The sequence below is a fragment of the Benincasa hispida genome, chromosome 6 (assembly GCF_009727055.1).
Source record: "Benincasa hispida cultivar B227 chromosome 6, ASM972705v1, whole genome shotgun sequence".
NCBI classification, from domain to species: Eukaryota; Viridiplantae; Streptophyta; class Magnoliopsida; order Cucurbitales; family Cucurbitaceae; genus Benincasa; species Benincasa hispida.
In genome coordinates this window covers 24,960,774-24,977,623 of record NC_052354.1, presented here as the reverse complement: position 1 = coordinate 24,977,623, position 16,850 = coordinate 24,960,774, and positions in this window count along the sequence as shown.

The window sequence follows — 16,850 nt, the reverse complement described above, 5'->3', positions numbered from 1 at the left end:
AGACTCATGCACCCTAGAGATAGGCTTTGTATGTTATTCACATTGAGCAGTGTTGAATAAGGTCTAATGCATAAACAAAAAGATAAGCAAATCTTCCCATCTCATCCACATTTCATCTTGGTCCGACGCGTCCACCAACCTTGAATTCCATTTTCACATAACCCATCATTCACCACTCAACTCTTTTGTATCTTCTTGCACAGGCACAACATGTTAGTGTAAATAATACATTTCTTACATTCATTTAGGAAACCCCTACAATAGATACAACGAAAGGTCTGCTTTGGTTAAACTGAATCCTTGAGATCCATCTTGCACTTGCTAAGAACCTAAATTAGATTTATACGTCATTAAGAGGAGTTGTGTGCATTCTGTGCATATTATCAACGCCCCAATGCATTACATTTACATAAACGCATCAAAGCATAAATGTATCACTTATACTTAGAATTTATTTCTCCAATTTATTTTACATAATACACTCTTAAAGCATCTCACGATAGCAACGAACAAGTTTTTGGCGCTGTTGCCGGGGATTCAGTAACAAGAACTAATTAGAAATTTCGTTTGTATCTACTATAAGAACACTTCAGTCAAGGGAGTATTACAAGCTATGCCCAGGCTTGTGAACGTTTATGAATAGGGAGAGCCCTCTAAATTGAGCTACGACCCCAAGATTGAAAGGCCCTTCCGACATAGGAAGAGATCTAACTGTTGTTGAAGGTTAAGGCAGCAATTACTTAGACAACAAAACAAATAATGAGCAATGGCGGAAGAGCAACCAAATCAGCAATTAGCTTAGCAACTGGCTCATGCTGCATAGAATTCAATCCTGATGGCAAATAACACACGTCCTATGAGGGAATACGCGTCCTCTGTACTATATGATTTCTCTTCAGGAATCATATACCCAACACCGAATGGAACCAGGTTTGAAATGAAATATGTTATGCTCCAAATGCTCCAGACTGTTGGGCAATTTGGGGGTGGTCGTGGTGAAGATCCTCATGCCCATATGAAGCGTTTCCTGGAAACGTGTAATTCCTGGAATCACCCCAGAGGTGATCAGGCTGTCCTTGTTTCCCTATTCATTGCGAGATGACGCAAAGTAATGGGTGAGTTCACTAGAGCCGTGGGAAATCACCACCTGGGAAAAGTTGGTGGAAAACTTTATGCAGAAATACTTCCCACCTACCACCAACGCGAGGAGGCATCCGAAAATTATGAACTTTGAACAGGAAGATACTGAGACCTTAGACGCTGCATGGGAGTGTTTTAAGGGCTTGGTCAAGAATTGCTCGAACCATGGACTACCATTGACTATTCAGATGGAGACGTTTTATGGAGGGCTGAATAGAGCGTCACAGATGGCAGCAGACGCAACAGTGGCTGGTGGACTCATGGACAAATCCTATACTGAGGCTAAAGAAATACTAGACCGCATTGCTAAACACAATATGGAATGGGTGGATGATACATATGATGGAAGAAATGACAGGAGAATGAGATCTCAGAACGTTAATTCTGTTGATGTTAACGCAATAGCCACACTTTCTGCTCAAGTGGCTACGATGACCAGCCTTCTGTAGAACATAACGCTTGGTAACACATCAAACCAGCAGATGGTGAATTAGGTGGAGGCGTTTGGGCAACCCATGGTTACCTGTGTGGGATGCGGAGATCTTCACTCATATGCTGAGTGGCCTCAAAACCCTTAGTCAGTATGTTTCATAAAAAACAACCCATTCTCTAATTCTTATAACCCTAGATGGAGAAACCATCCAAATTTTTCTTGGACAGGAGGAAATCAGTAGGAGCTCTACCCATGGGCAAACCATCAGCAAAGGAATGGACCGTCGCCTACCTTTCAACAAATGCATCAACAACATCAATAGCCCTTTAATAGAGGTGGACAGGGGTCGAGGTCAAGATCTCCTCTTGAGAACCTATTGAAGGAATACATAGCCCAGAATGATGCGTTGCTGAGAAGCCAGGCGTCATCAATCAGAAACATGGAAATCCAGATAGGGCAGATAGCAAGCGAGTTGAAAAAAGGCAGCCTGGAGTTCTACCTAACAATACCGAAACACCTGGGAACAATAATGGGAAAGAGCAATGTCACGCGGTGACGTTACGGAGTGGATGAGCTCTCTAAGACAAAAAGATGAATCCAAAAAATAATAGTCCTTTGAAAGAACGCATTACACGTTCAACGGATCAGGAAGAAAGAACGCCCGAGAATACAAGCCATTTGGAAACCAGTACGTCTAACACAAGAAAGCAAGAGGTGCCACTGAACGCACCATTCCCCAGGCATCTAATGAAGAAGAATGATGAACATCAATTCAAGCACTTTCTTGAGCTAAAGTAGCTGCACATCAACATTCCACTTATAGAAGCTTTGAAGCAGATGGCAACATATGTAAAGTTTTTGAAGGACATTTTGACGAAGAAGAGAAGAGCCAGTGAGAAAGAAGTGAAAGCGCTAATGCAGGAATATAACGCGTTAGTAAGCAACAATCTGCCAAAGACGCAGAAGGACCCAGGGAGCTTCACAGTTCCTTGTTCGATAGGAGGATTAGATGTGGGTCAGGCTTTTTTCGATTGAGGAGCGAGCATTAATCTCATGCCACTTTCAATTTTTAAGAAATTGGAGATTGGCGAAGCACAACCTACGTCTGTCACACTTCAGCTCGCTGACAGGACAATTAAGTACCCGGAAAGGAAGATTGAAGATGTTTTGGTGAAGGTCGACAATCTCATATTCCCAGCAGACTTTATTATCTGGATTATGAAACGAGTAGGGAAGTTCCAATTATCCTTGGATGCCCTTTCTTAGCTACTGGGAAAGTTTTGATTGACGTGCATAAAGGTGAGCTAACTATGCACGTGGACAATGAAGAGGTGAAGTTTAATGTGCTCAACGCATTAAAATTCTCAGAAAGTGATGATTGTCAACTAAAAAATATTGAGTTGCCTGAAGAAGAAACTCATGTATGTGAGGTCCTTGCGTTGGAGAAGACCTTGAAGGAATCAGAGCCGCCAAGTCTAAGTGAGCAGCAGACAAAACTAATGCATCCATCACTTGAACAACCACCATAACTCGAGTTGAAACAGTTGCCCGGACACTTGAAATACGCATTCCTTGGAACCAACAACACATTACCTGTAATCATTTTCGCTAATCTCATAGAGCCTAATGAGGAATCCCTCTTACAGATGCTGAAAAAGCATAAGCGTGCAATAGGGTGGACGTTTGCAGGTATCCATGGGATAAGTCCATCCTATTATATGAACAAGATTAGGCTAGAAGAAGGGAAGTCGGGGTCAATCAAGCCTCAAAGATGGTTGAACCCCATAATGAAAGAAGTGGTCAAGAAGATGATTTTAAAATGGTTGGACGCGGGAGTTATTTATCCGATATCCGACAGTAGTTGGGTAAGTCCAGTTCAATGCGTTCCCAAAAAAGGGGGAATGATCGTGATAGTCAACAGTAATAATGAACTCATACCCTCAAGAATTGTCATGGGATGGCGAATCTGTATGGATTACTGGAAACTCAACGCATCAACTAAAAAGAACCACTTCCTCCTTTCTTTCATCGATCAGATGCTTGAGAGACTTGCAGGTAAAGAAATTTATTGCTTTCTCGATGGTTATTCTGGTTACAACCAGATTTTGATAGATCTAGAAGATCAGGAAAAGACCACGTTCACTTGTCCCTTTGGCACTTTCACATTCAGACGCATGCCCTTTGGGCTGTGCAATACACTGGGGACATTTCAACGATGTATGGTGGCCATCTTCTCTGACGTCCTGGAAAAGATTGTTGAAGTCTTCATGGACGATTTTTCAGTCTTTGGAGACTCATTCCAGTCATGCCTAGATAATTTAGAGACCGTCCTCGCTCGATGCGAGGAGACAAACTTTGTACTGAATTGGGAGAAATGTCATTTCATGGTGATTGAAGGAATTGTCATGGGGCATAAAGTATCTAAGGCTGGCTTGGAAATAGATGAAGCCAAAATTGATGTCATAGCAAAACTTCCACCACCAGTAAATGTTAAAACGCTACGAAGTTTTCTAGGGTATGTCGGCTTCTACAGACTGTTCGTAGAGGGTTCTCTCAGATTGCGTGACCTTTGAGCGCAATACTAAAGGTGAATCGACCTTATGACTTTAACGAAGACTGCACTGATGCATTTGAAACTTTGAAGTATGCATTGACGACAGCCTCAGTACTGATAGCACCAGACTGGACGCAACGCTTTATTCTTATGTGCGACGCGAGTGATGTAGTAGTGGGAACTATGTTAGGACAAAAGAGGCGTAACTTGATACATCTCATCTCCTACGCATCCAAAACATTAAATGACCCTCAGGAACATTATACCACTACTGAAAAAGAGATGTTGGCTATGGTGTTTGATATTGAAAATTTTCGATCTTACTTAGTTGGTGCGTCAGCCACCATATACACTGACCACTCAGCCATCAAGTTCTTGATGAGCAAAAATGACGTAAATCCAAGATTGATAAGATAGGTGCTACTACTATAGGAGTTTGACATTGATATCCAAGACAGAAAGGGAATAGAAAATCAGCTGGCTGACCACCTGTCCATCAAGAAATGCAAGCCCAAGAAAGTGAAATCAAGGATGCATTTCCTGATGAAAGCCTGTTTAGAGTTGAAGGCAGGGAACCTTAGTATGTGGATATAGTCAATTACTTAACCACAAAGAAATTCCTTGGGAAATTCAACTCTTAGCAGAAGAAACGATTAATTCATGATAGCAAGTTTTATTTCTGGGATGAACCGTTTCTATATAAACAAGGCAGACTTCATAATGCATCGATGCCTTCTAGAGGAGGAGACACAACGCATCCTAGCCGAGTGTCATAACTCTCCTTACGGAGGGCATTTTGGTGGGCAAAGGACCGCAGCAAAAGTTCTTCAAAGCAGATACTTTTAGCCCACCCTCTTTAAAGACGCAAGGGAGTTTGTTAAAAAATGTGACCCCTTCCAACGCACCGAGAATATTTCCTCAAGGGACGCAATGCCCTTGTATAATATTCTCGAAGTGAAGTTGTTTGATGTTTGGGGCATAGATTTTGTTGGTTCTTTTCCCCTATCTTATGGTCAGCAGTACAACTTCTTAGTAGTAGATTATGTATCTAAGTGGGTAGAAGCAGTGGCCTGTGCCAGAAATGATGCGTCTACTGTATCTAAGTTTCTTACCAGGAATATCTTTACACGCTACGGAACTCCAAGAGCCCTGATAAGCGATGAAGGTACGCACTTGCAAAATATAATGTTAGGCACTAGATTGCTACTGCCTACCACCCTCAGACAAACGGTCAAGCGAAAGTGTCAAATCAATAAATCAAGTCCATTTTGGAAAAGGTCATCAATGCAACGCCGAAAGATTGGGCGCAGAGGCTGGATGAGGCACTCTGGGTCTACAGGACTGCATACAAAACTTCTATAGGTATGTCTCCTTACTCTCTAGTATTTGGAAAAGCCTATCATTTACCTGTAGAGTTGAAGCACAAGGAATTTTGGGCAGTGAAGAAGTTGAACATGAACTTGGATGTTGCGGCATTCAACACAAACTTCAGCTCAACGAGCTCGAGGAATGGCGATTGAACGCATATGAAAACAACAAGCTGTAAAAGGAAAAGACAAAGCGTTGGCATGATCAACACATCAGTAAGAAAGAACCTGTTGTTGGTCAAAAAGTTTTATTGTTCAACTTACGTCTGTGTTTGTTTCCAGGAAAGCTGAAATCCAAGTGGTCCAGACCTTTTATTATTAAAGCAATCTTCCCATATGGAACGGTGGAAATAACGTGAGAAGATGGCACCAATGCATTCAAGGTAAACGACCAAAGAGTTAAGCCTTACTTTGAAGACGGATTGGAACGCCAGAAGTCATCTCTCGCGCTACGCAAAGCCAGTTGAAGCTCATGTCGAGGCTTCCCTGCGTTTGCAACGCCATATATTCCAGGGATGCCTCTCTCATCTTTGTCTTTTTGCATTTTGTATTTGATGATGTGTTTGAATTTTTTGATTTAAGTTGTTTGAATGGTTTTAGATTGATTGTTTTGCTGCTACAAAAGTCAGAAACTTGTTTGTTTTTCTTTTAAAAGTTGTGTACAATCAAATTTGAAACAACGGACACGTTAGACGCAAGTCCAATGCATGGGCTAGTTGAAGGGACGCGTCTCGAGAACACAACACTCGAGTATTTAGATAAATGAGGCGACCCTTCAACTCCACATTTATTATAGACGTCAGGCACTGCCTGACGTTAGCACGATTGCGTCTCAGTCTATAAACTGTCTCTTATACACATCTAGATGTGTATAAGAGACAGGTCTATAAAAGACCCCCACGATTCAAATCATCTTCTTCTTCTTCTCCTTCATCTTGCCTTCGAACTCTCTGAAACAAAAAAAAAAAAAAGAAAAGAAAAACCAGCCGAACCTCTCCATCTCTCTCAATGCTCGAGCTTTTTCGGCCACCATGTCGTCCGCTTCAAATAGCCAGAATCAGAGTATCAGCTTTGGCAATGACTCTCCGGTAAGCTCCTTCTCCTATGCTTCTGTATCGATTTCACTCCCATCAAACCCTAGGAAAACATCCACAACCCTCACCCAAATGAAACCCTCACATGGCAGCGCTACTTTTTCCCAGCGACCTACCATTTCGAAACCATCCTTAGCCCCCACGAAAACCCTTGCCAAAACCTCCAAAACCACCGTTAACCCTCCGGCCAAAACCCCTCAACCTAAAGCCACAACCCCTCAAAACCTAAATCTGTCCCCAAGCCAAGGGCTAAGACACCAGCAAAACCTAGGACGCATCTGTCATCTACGGCCGCATCCAAGCCCTATACCAAGCCTGCCCCATCACCAATTATCCCTAACATCACTTTGGTGGGTGCAACACACGACCCTCTCCCATCCTACGCCCACAACGCACCATCACCAGCGATGCGTTCACCACCTCCACTCTCCATTGAACCCTTGGCCACCATCTATCCCGTCGAATCGGACGCATCGAGCCAACCATCTTCTTCACCCATCCTCATATCTTCTCCTGGGATGCCTCACACCCCAGTGGGCACCCCTCCATTCACTCCACCCATACCACCCTTTGACAGTCCTGCGTTAGAGCGAAATCTTGAAGAGTTGATAGAGCTGGCGCGACTCGATGAGCAAGAGGTCTTTGGTGCAATTTTGGCATCCATCAATCAAGGGCAAGAGGAAGGACAAGTGATGTGTTCAGATCCACCTAAGGAATCACTTGAGTTGGACGAAGTAGAGCGATATGCGATGATGCTTGAAGAGGAACTGAAAAATGAAGAAAGGGAAGAAGAAAACAGAGAAGGCAGAGTTGACCCCGACGCGTCTCAGCCACGCCCGTCTGACGCGAATGAAGGGCCTTTAAAATCAAAAAGAGTATCGAGAAAGAGAATATTGATATTGGAGGAAGAAGAAGAAGAGCAAGCTGCATCCGGGCCTGAGGGTGTGACGCATGAAAATAGCTCAAGTCACAACGTATTGGAGCAAGAGTTAGAAAGTTACGAGCCCGCAAGACAAGGGCGAAAGAAGACTGATCTCCAAAAGGAATTGGAGAATGAACTAAGAGAACTGGTGAGGGAAGCAAAAAAATATGCAGTGGGGAAACATAAGGTAATAGAGGCGTTACCTAAGAAGACTTCAGGAAGAAAGCGCCAGTTTAGTGATATACTTGTGGAAAAGGGCTTCTTCCCTGAACGCCACCCACTGCCTACATAACAAAGACAATTAACGCGTTGCGGTGGAACCAATTATGCATTGGGCACACTCGAATCTGGCCCAACCTCGTTTGCACATTCTACAATAGTAAGTTCGACATGGAAAAGAACACTGCCTTTGTTGAAGGGGATTTAGTACGCTTCTCAGCCGATAAAATAAACGAAGTGTTCAACATCTACAGTACCCTAGACGCGAAAGGGAATCGCATCTTTGAGAAGCCTACACCAAGACAGTTGGAAGATGTGTTAAGGACAGTAGCCAAGCGTGGAAGCAAATGGAAAACATCAAGAAATGGGTAAAAAATGTTGGCTTCCCGGAATCTAACTCCAAACATGAATATGTGGTATTACCTGATCAAACGCAGCATCATGCCTACAACGCATGATGAGACGTTATCAAAAGAGCGCATCCTAGCTACTTATTGCATAATGCAGTGCATCCCTCTGGACAATGGAAGAATCATAAGGGATCGGATCAAAGCTATTAAGACTAAGCCACGAGGGCAACTCTATTTTCCTTGGCTGATCTATGCATTATGCGAACGCGGGGGCATCCCTCTGGGGGATGATTATGAAGATGTCGATGGCTTAATAGACATAAAGTTAGTAAGGTGCCTACTTCATGGCTCACTACATCAACCTACCTTACCTGCTAAAGAAGTGGCACCCAGGCCTCGACCATCAAAACACGCCCCCAAAAGAAGACGTGTCCTGATAGTTGAACATAGCAATGAAGCTTTAGAGCATGAAGAACATAAAGCTGAGCCTAAAGTTTTGGCTGAAGAAGCTCAACCAGCCCTTGATTTTACCCATAACTCACCTTTAGCCCCGCCAGAAGGGTGTCCTGATCAGATGCACCAAGAACCAACATTTATGGATCAGGATATCCCTTACTCTCTTTCTTCGCCCCAAACAAGTCCAATTCCCAACTTCGTGCCACCTCTAGTAATTTTTGAGCCAACTGGGTTAGGGTCTAGCAACGAAGCAACTTTTGAAGACCCAGTTGGAAGAGATGAACCAGCACCTCAACATAGCATAGATTTGGAACAGTTGAAAACGTTTATCAGTGATCAACTCAGACCATTGGCCACATCTATAGAAGATCTCCAACAGCAGAATCAGGTACTAAGGGATTATTTAAGGCAACAAACAAGACGCATGCAAGACCAGTTTGTTTACACAACGCAATACATCAATCAGGTCTTGGTTAGAATGTTTGCTTTGCCTCCACTACCTGCTCATCTTAGGAATCCCTTACGCTTGATGGATGAAAACCATGAGGAAGAACACAGAGACGATGCGCCAACGTAGTAGAATTTTGGGTGTTGGGTTAATTTCACAAGAAGAAATTTGGCCTTCAATGTCGGTTGAAAATAACATTATTGGATGTATTATGTCAGTTGAAAAAAATGGATCTTCAATGTCGGTTTTAAACTGACATTGAAGGCCTCCCATTATTTTATTCATTGTATATTCTTTGTTTGTTATCCATTTTGTTTCAAGTATGCGTTCTGTAAAAACATTCATTGTATAATTGGTCTTGGAAGTTTTCTGCTACTACTCTTATCAGTATCAGAATTTTATCAGAACATGTATGTTCAAAGTTCAAAGTTTGAACTTTGAACTTACATGTTTCAAGAGCGAGATTGTGAGAGAGAGCGACATTAGCGAGATCCATTCTAGCGACAGCGGTGTGTTATGTGGTTGAAGACGAGTAAAAAGAGAGAATGTGAGGGAGATAAGGGAGAGCAACACCAGAGAGAGCGAGATTGTGAGAGAGAGCGACATCGAGGAGAGGGAGATTGTGGGAGAGAGCGACACCGGAGGAGCGAGATTGTGAGAGAGAGCGACACCGGAGGGAGCGAGATTGTGAGAGAGAGCAACACCAGCGAGAGCCATTCTAGCGAGAGCGATGTCAGCGATAGCCATTCTAGCGAGATTTAATCAGAATGTTTTTTTTACATTTTTTTTCTTCTGAAGGAGTTTACTGATTGAATTTTTTAATAAAGGCAAAAGTCTCGCTCATCTCGCTAACAAAATATACTGTAAAAGTGTCGCTCATCTCACTTATCTCGCACATCTCGCTCATCTCGCGTATCTCGCTCATCTTGCTCATCTCGCTCTCGCTCATCTATACCCGTGATGACGTAAGCAGAAGGCCAATTGACATTATTTTTTAAAAAGGGTCATTTGACATTTTGGACCCTAAATTTTTTTGATGCGCGCTCGAAGCTCCCTCGTGCCCTAAAATTTCCTCTCTCAGTAGTTGCTGGTCGGCCGTTTGCCTTCAGCTGGGGTGTCTTCATCGGGTGGTCATCGGAGGGTTTAGCTTTTTGTTGGGTTTTATTCACAAAATTTCCTCTCACTTTTCGTTTTGCTTTCGTTGGGTTTAGCTTCTCCATCGCAGGTATGTTTGAGTTTAGCTGAAATTTTCTGCTGTTTAGCTTATGTTTATCTTCTTCAGAAATTTTGGGAAAAAAACTGTAGTTCCCTTCCAACTCTGTATTTGTTACATTTCTCCATGTTTAGCTTATGTTGCAATGTGGTTTAGCTTCTCCATGTTTTCACAGGCTTCTCCATAGCAACTGCTGTTTAGCTTATTTAACAACTCTGTTTAGCTTCTCCCATTATTTTCATTTGTTACATTTCGTCTCTATATTTGTATAACTTTTATTTATTGTTATTTAAGTTTATCACATAGATGTGAAAATTTAAATCTCATGGTCAAGGGAGATGTGAAAATTTATCACGTATAACTTTTATTTATTGTTATTTAAGTTTACATTTCGTCTTTGGATTACAAGTTTAATTGTCTAAAAACATGGATTATTTTATCCACCTACTTGTAACTTTTCCTAAAGGTGGATTACAAGTTTAATTTTGATTCTTGGGGATTTGGAAGGAAGATAGGAAGATTGCATTGGACGTATTTTAAGAAGGTTGACAAGTGGAGAAGGTGCACCCAACACAAAAATGACTTCATAACAACATTAATAACAAGGACAAGGTAATATTTATAAGATGCTTATCTTAAAGGTCTAGTTGTTCTAAATTTTTTGAAGTTTCATATTTTTCAATCATAATTTTATGCTTTTAAATTTTCCCTTGTTATTGTTTTTTTGTTTTTTTTTGTTTTTTTTTTTTTTTGTAGTTTAAGTTGCATATTTTACAATCATGGATAAGTCATAGATGAAAATGAATAGAATGTCAGCTGAGTATGGTTTAGGGGTTAAGGTGTTTATTAAAAATGGTTTACAACATTCAAATATATCGAATGTCATGAGTTGTCCATGTTTGAAGTGTGCTAATGCAAAGACTCTAGATCTAAACAAAATAAGAGAACACTTATTTTTTAATGGTATAGATCAAAGTTATCAGCATGGATTTTTCATGGTGAATCATTACCGATTAAGAGGAACAATGAAAATGTGTCTACTAGTGAAAGAGACGAAGCTGATGAGGATGATGTTGATGTTGATGACACAATTGGAATGTTTGAGGCTGCATACAATAACTATTTTAGTAGAAAATCCGATAATTTTGAAGAATTATTAGATGATGCGAAGAAACCATTGTACCCAAATTGTAAAACTTTTTCCAAAATATCTACATCGGTAAAAGTTATATAATTTAAAAGCTAAATTTGGATGGAGCGATAAGAGTTTCACTGAGTTATTGGAATTAATTCATGACATATTACCTAGTCCTAATGAAATTTCAACTTCTACTTATGAAGCAAAAAAGATGTTGGGTACTCTTGGAATGAAGTACGAGAATATTCATGCATGTAGAAATGATTGTTGCTTGTTTAGAAAAGTACTCTCTAATGCAAATGTATGCCCCATTTGTGGTACGTCAAGATGGAAGCTTAAAAAAAATTTAAACGGAAAGGATAAGAATATCCCAGAAAAAGCCATGTGGTATTTCCCCCCAATTCCAAGATTTGAAAGAATGTTTCGAAGTAAAGAGACAGCAAGTTTATTGACGTGGCATTCTAAAAAGAAAGAAATAGATGGTTTATTAAAACAACCCAAAGATGCCTTATCGTGGAAAAAAATAGACAATTTGTGGCCAGAGTTTAGGTCAGAACCTAGAAATCTTCGTCTTGCTCTTTCGACAGATGGGGTAAATCCACATGGAGATTTGAGTAGTAGATATAGTTGTTGGGCAGTGATGTTAGTGATGTATAATCTACCTCCATGGTTGTGCATGAAGTGAAAATTTTTTATGTTGACTGCACTAATATCTGGTCCTAAACAACCGGGAAATGACATAGATGTTTATTTAGCTCCGTTAGTAGATGACTTGAAAAAACTTTGGAAAGATGGGGTAGAATGTTACGATGCATATGAAGAACAACGTTTCATGCTTAAAGTCATTTTATTATGGACCATTAATGATTTTCCTATGTATGGTAACTTGTGTGGTTGTACGGTTAAAGGATATCATGCATGTCCAATTTGTGGAGAGAATACTTCATCCACTTATTTACCAAAAGGGAAGAGGATGGCATATCTCGGGCATCGCAAGTTTCTACCCCACCATCATCCATATAGGAAACAAAAGAAAGCTTTTAATGGCGCACAAGAATTAGAATTTGGGTCATAAATGTCTTCAAAAAACTTTACATATGTTGCATCTGCTCCAAAGCTTCTATAAGTGGAATGTTGATGTGCAAGCTGACTTTAGGAGCTCAAGAAGAGCTTGAATGATGTTCATCATTTTCTTCATCAGATGCCAGGATGGTACGTTCAGCGGCACCTCTTGCTTTTTGGTTAGACGACTGGTTTTCGAGCTTGTATTCTCAGGGTTCTTTCTTCCTGATCCGTTGACGTTGTAATGCATTCTTAGAGGACTACATTTTCTGGATTCATCTTTCTTCTTCAAGAAGTCATTCCACTCCGGCAATGTCACCGCATGACTATGCTCTTTCCCATTATTTTCCCAGGTGTCTCGATATTGCTAGGGTAGAACTCCAGGCTGCCCTTTTTTCAACTGGTGCTTGCTATCTGCCCTACCTGGATTTCCATGTTTCTGATTGATGACGTCTGGCTTTTCAGGAACACGTCGTTCTGGCTATTATTCCTTCAATAGGTTCTCAAGTAGAGATCCTGACTCGATGCTGTCCACCTCTATTTGAAGGGCTATTGATTGTTTGCTAATGCTGTTGTTGAAAGGCAGGCGGCCGTCCATTCCCTTTGCTGATGTTTCACCCCTGGGTGAGTGCTCCTAACTGATTTCCTCTTGTCCAAGAAAATTTGGATGGTTCTCCATCCAGGTTATTAGAGAATGGGTTGTTTTTTATGAAACATACTGACTTGAGGAGTTTTGAGGTACTCAGCATATGAGTTAAGATTCTCGCATCCCACACAGGTAACCAAAGGGTTGCCCAAACGCCTCCACAATGAAATCACCTTCTGCTGGTTTGATGTGTTACCTAACGTTATGTTCTGCAGAAGGCTGGTCATCGTAGCCACCTTTTGACAGAAAGTGTGGCTATTGCGTTGGCATCAACAGATTTAACATTCTGAGATGTCTTCTCCTGTTCATTCTTCCATCATATGTATCAATCTACCCATTCCATATTGTGTTTAGCATGCGGTCTAGTATTCTCTTTAGCCTCAGTATAGGATTTGATCCATGAGTATCCACTAGTCGCTGCTTGCGTCTGCTGCCATCTATGACGCTTTTTTCAGTACTCCATAAAATGTCTCCATCTAAAATAGTCAATGAGTCCGTGGTTTTGGATAATTATTCTGCATAAATTTTTCCACCAACTTTTCCAGGTGGTGATTTCCCCGTAGCTTCTAGTGAACTCACCCATTGCTTTGCGTCGTGTGCAAAGAATAGGAAACAAGGACAGCCTGATCGCTCTGGGTGATTCCAGGAATTACCACGGTTTCCAGGGAAACGCTTCATATGAGCATGAGGATCTTCACCATGACACCCCCAAAACTTCGCCAGTAGTCTGAAGCATTATGGAGCAGCAATCATATTTCATTTCAAACCTGGTTCCATTCGGCGTTTGGGTATATGATTCCTGGAGAGAAATCATTATAGTACAAGGAACGCGTATTCCCTCATAGGACGCGTGCTGTTATTTGCCATCAGGATCGGATTCTGTACAGCATGAGCCATTAGCTGAGCTAATTGCCTAATTGGTTCTCTTCCGCCATTGCTCGTTGTCTGTTTTGTTGTCTGAGTAATTGCTGCCAAACCTTCGATGACGGTTGGATCTGTTCCTACGTCGGAAGGTTCTTTCAACTTTGGGGTCATATCTGAATTCAGGGGTGCTCTCCCGTTTCATAAACATTCACAAGCCTGGGTGTAGCTTGTAATACTCCTTGACTGAAGTGTTCTACAATAGATACAAACGAAATTTCTTGTTAGTTCTTGTTACTGAATCCGCTAGCAACGGCACCAAAACTTATTCGTTGCTATCGTGAGATGCTTTAGGAGTGTATTATGTAAAATAATTGGAGAAATAAATTCTAAGATAAGTGATGTGTTTATGCTTTGATGCATTTAAGTAAATGTAACGCGTTGGGGCATTGATAATATGCACAGAACCACACGACTCCTCTTAATGACGTTCAAGTTTTCCTAAACCCGATCCAAGTATAAATCTAATTTAGGTTCCTAGCAAGTCAAGGTCGATCTCAGGGATTCAATTTAACCAAACGTATACTTTGCGTTGTATCTATTATAGGGGTTTCCTAAATGAATGACGAAATGTATTATTTACACTAACATGTTGTGCCTGTGCAAGAAGATACAAAGAGTTGAGTGGTGAATGATGGGTTATGTGAAAATGGAATTCAAGGTAGGTGGACGCGTCGAACCAAGATGAATGTACATAACTTAGATGTAATATGGATGAGATGATGATTTGCTTATCTTTTTGTTCATGCGTTAGACCTTATTCAACACTTCTCAATGTGAATAACATACAAAGCCTATCTCTAGGGTGCATGCGTCTAACACCGCAAGAAACACGGGTAAGTCTATCTCTAGCTGTACTAAGCATTCTACTTGATGCGACTTAGTTATTCTTTCGAACAATCTAAGTTAAAGATGCTTTTACCAAGTTGTCAAGTTGGTTTGGGCATTAGAATAGAATTGTGCATAAAGTATAATGTGTTCAACATAAACAAGAGATAAACAAGAGCAAGTATGAAGGATCAAATATATGAATTTTATAAAGAAACAAGGAGTCTTTACAAACACAATATTCAATCGAATGGATGAAAATGATAAATTAAGAGGGAAACTGAGTCAAAGCCAAAGAAATAATCTCTTGTAGTTCTTTGGCTCAATCTCGTTGTTTACAATCACTTGTATAAGCAGTGGACAAAGTATTTTTCTCAAGTGTAACTTCCTCCACTCCCTGACCGGCGGTGGTGGTTCGTCTCAACCCTTTTGATCGTCTCACACCACGACACAGCCTTCTACAGACTAAGGCTATAACTACAATTTACAGAGAGTAAGGGTCTTAATAATGTCTGAACTTTTTAACTCTGGAGGGACTTCATCTATTTATAGGCATTGGTCGCGTCCACTTAGTGAATGGGGCAGCATTAAAGTCCATGCCCTGATTAGCATTAAACTCCATACCCTGGTCAGCAGCCTGACTCTTGGAAGCTTTTCAGACGCCGCCTGCTGCTTGGTAGCTTTCAGACGCCGCTTGCTGCAGGTGCCCATACTTGCAAGTGGTGATGTGACCACAATCAGCCTAGAGCAATGAATCTTCTCTGCATTGAACTCCCTCCAATGCATGGCTTATGCGTTAGCGTGTTTCCTGCGGCACTTGTTCTAATGCGTTAATATTAATTCTGCGTTGAAATTCGTAGAACAATGCGTTAGTACCGTGATATTTAGTAATAAAACTTTCTTTTGCATGAAATTGCTGATGTTTTAAATAAATCCATGTGTTTCTTACTAAAAATGAGGAGAGTTTATCATTAAAAACCTTAATTGTTCTAACTTAAGAGCAATAATAACTTGTATTTTTACAAGTTATCAACCACCCCCAAATTTGAACAATGTTTGCCCTCAATGTTCGATCTGATAAGAAAGAAGCAGCTGACAATCCTCTATCAATGTTTGAAATTCGCTTTCTTTGTTAATGAGTTTAGCCAATAGAATTAACACCAGATACAAATTTAGAACAAAATTCATAGTCTTTTCAACAATATAATTTTCTCCAACACATCCTTTTGGTCGATTTCTATTTCGTACATAAGTTTTCAACACTTTCATGTATCGTTCAAAGGATACATCCACCTCAAATAAACAGGTCCACAAAACTCAACTTCTCTTACGAGATGCACTACAAGGTGTACCATTATTATGAAGAATGATGGAGGAAAATACTTCTCTAAGAGGCATAGAGGACAACAATATCCTCTTGCATACCCTTTAACTAAGATGAATCGATCGCCTTGCAACATATAGCATTAAAGAAAAAGCATAGGCAAGTAATTGCAAGTCTTACATGTTTGGGTAAAAATATCACGAATGGCTATCGGTAATAATTGTTGCATAAGAACGTGATGGTCATTCGACTTAAAGTCCTAAAGTTTTCAAATCTGTGAGTGACACTAAACTTTGAATGTTTGATGAATAGCCTTCAGGACTATTAATTTCTAAATAGTACCTTACAAAAGCTCAATTTCTCAGCTCGTGTTAATGTAATAACATGCGGGAGGTAAAAAGACTTTTTTCTCTCCTACTTGAGGGGGCTAACTCTGATCTTAATGTTCAACTCCACCAAAATCTAATCGAGTATTTATTCCAATTTTTGTACCAGGAATATCGAGCAATGTGCCAATAAGATGTGCACATAAATTCTTTTCAATGTGCATCACGTCTAAACAATGTCGCACGTCAAGATACTTCCAATATTCTAACTCGAAAAGAATAGATTTTTTTCTTCCAATAAGTTGAAGTGTTATCTCCACTGTTCTTTTCTTTGATACTTTTCTTACCAAATGAATATTGATACTTACTTGTTTCTGCAAGAATTTCTTCCCCACTCAATGGTTCTGGA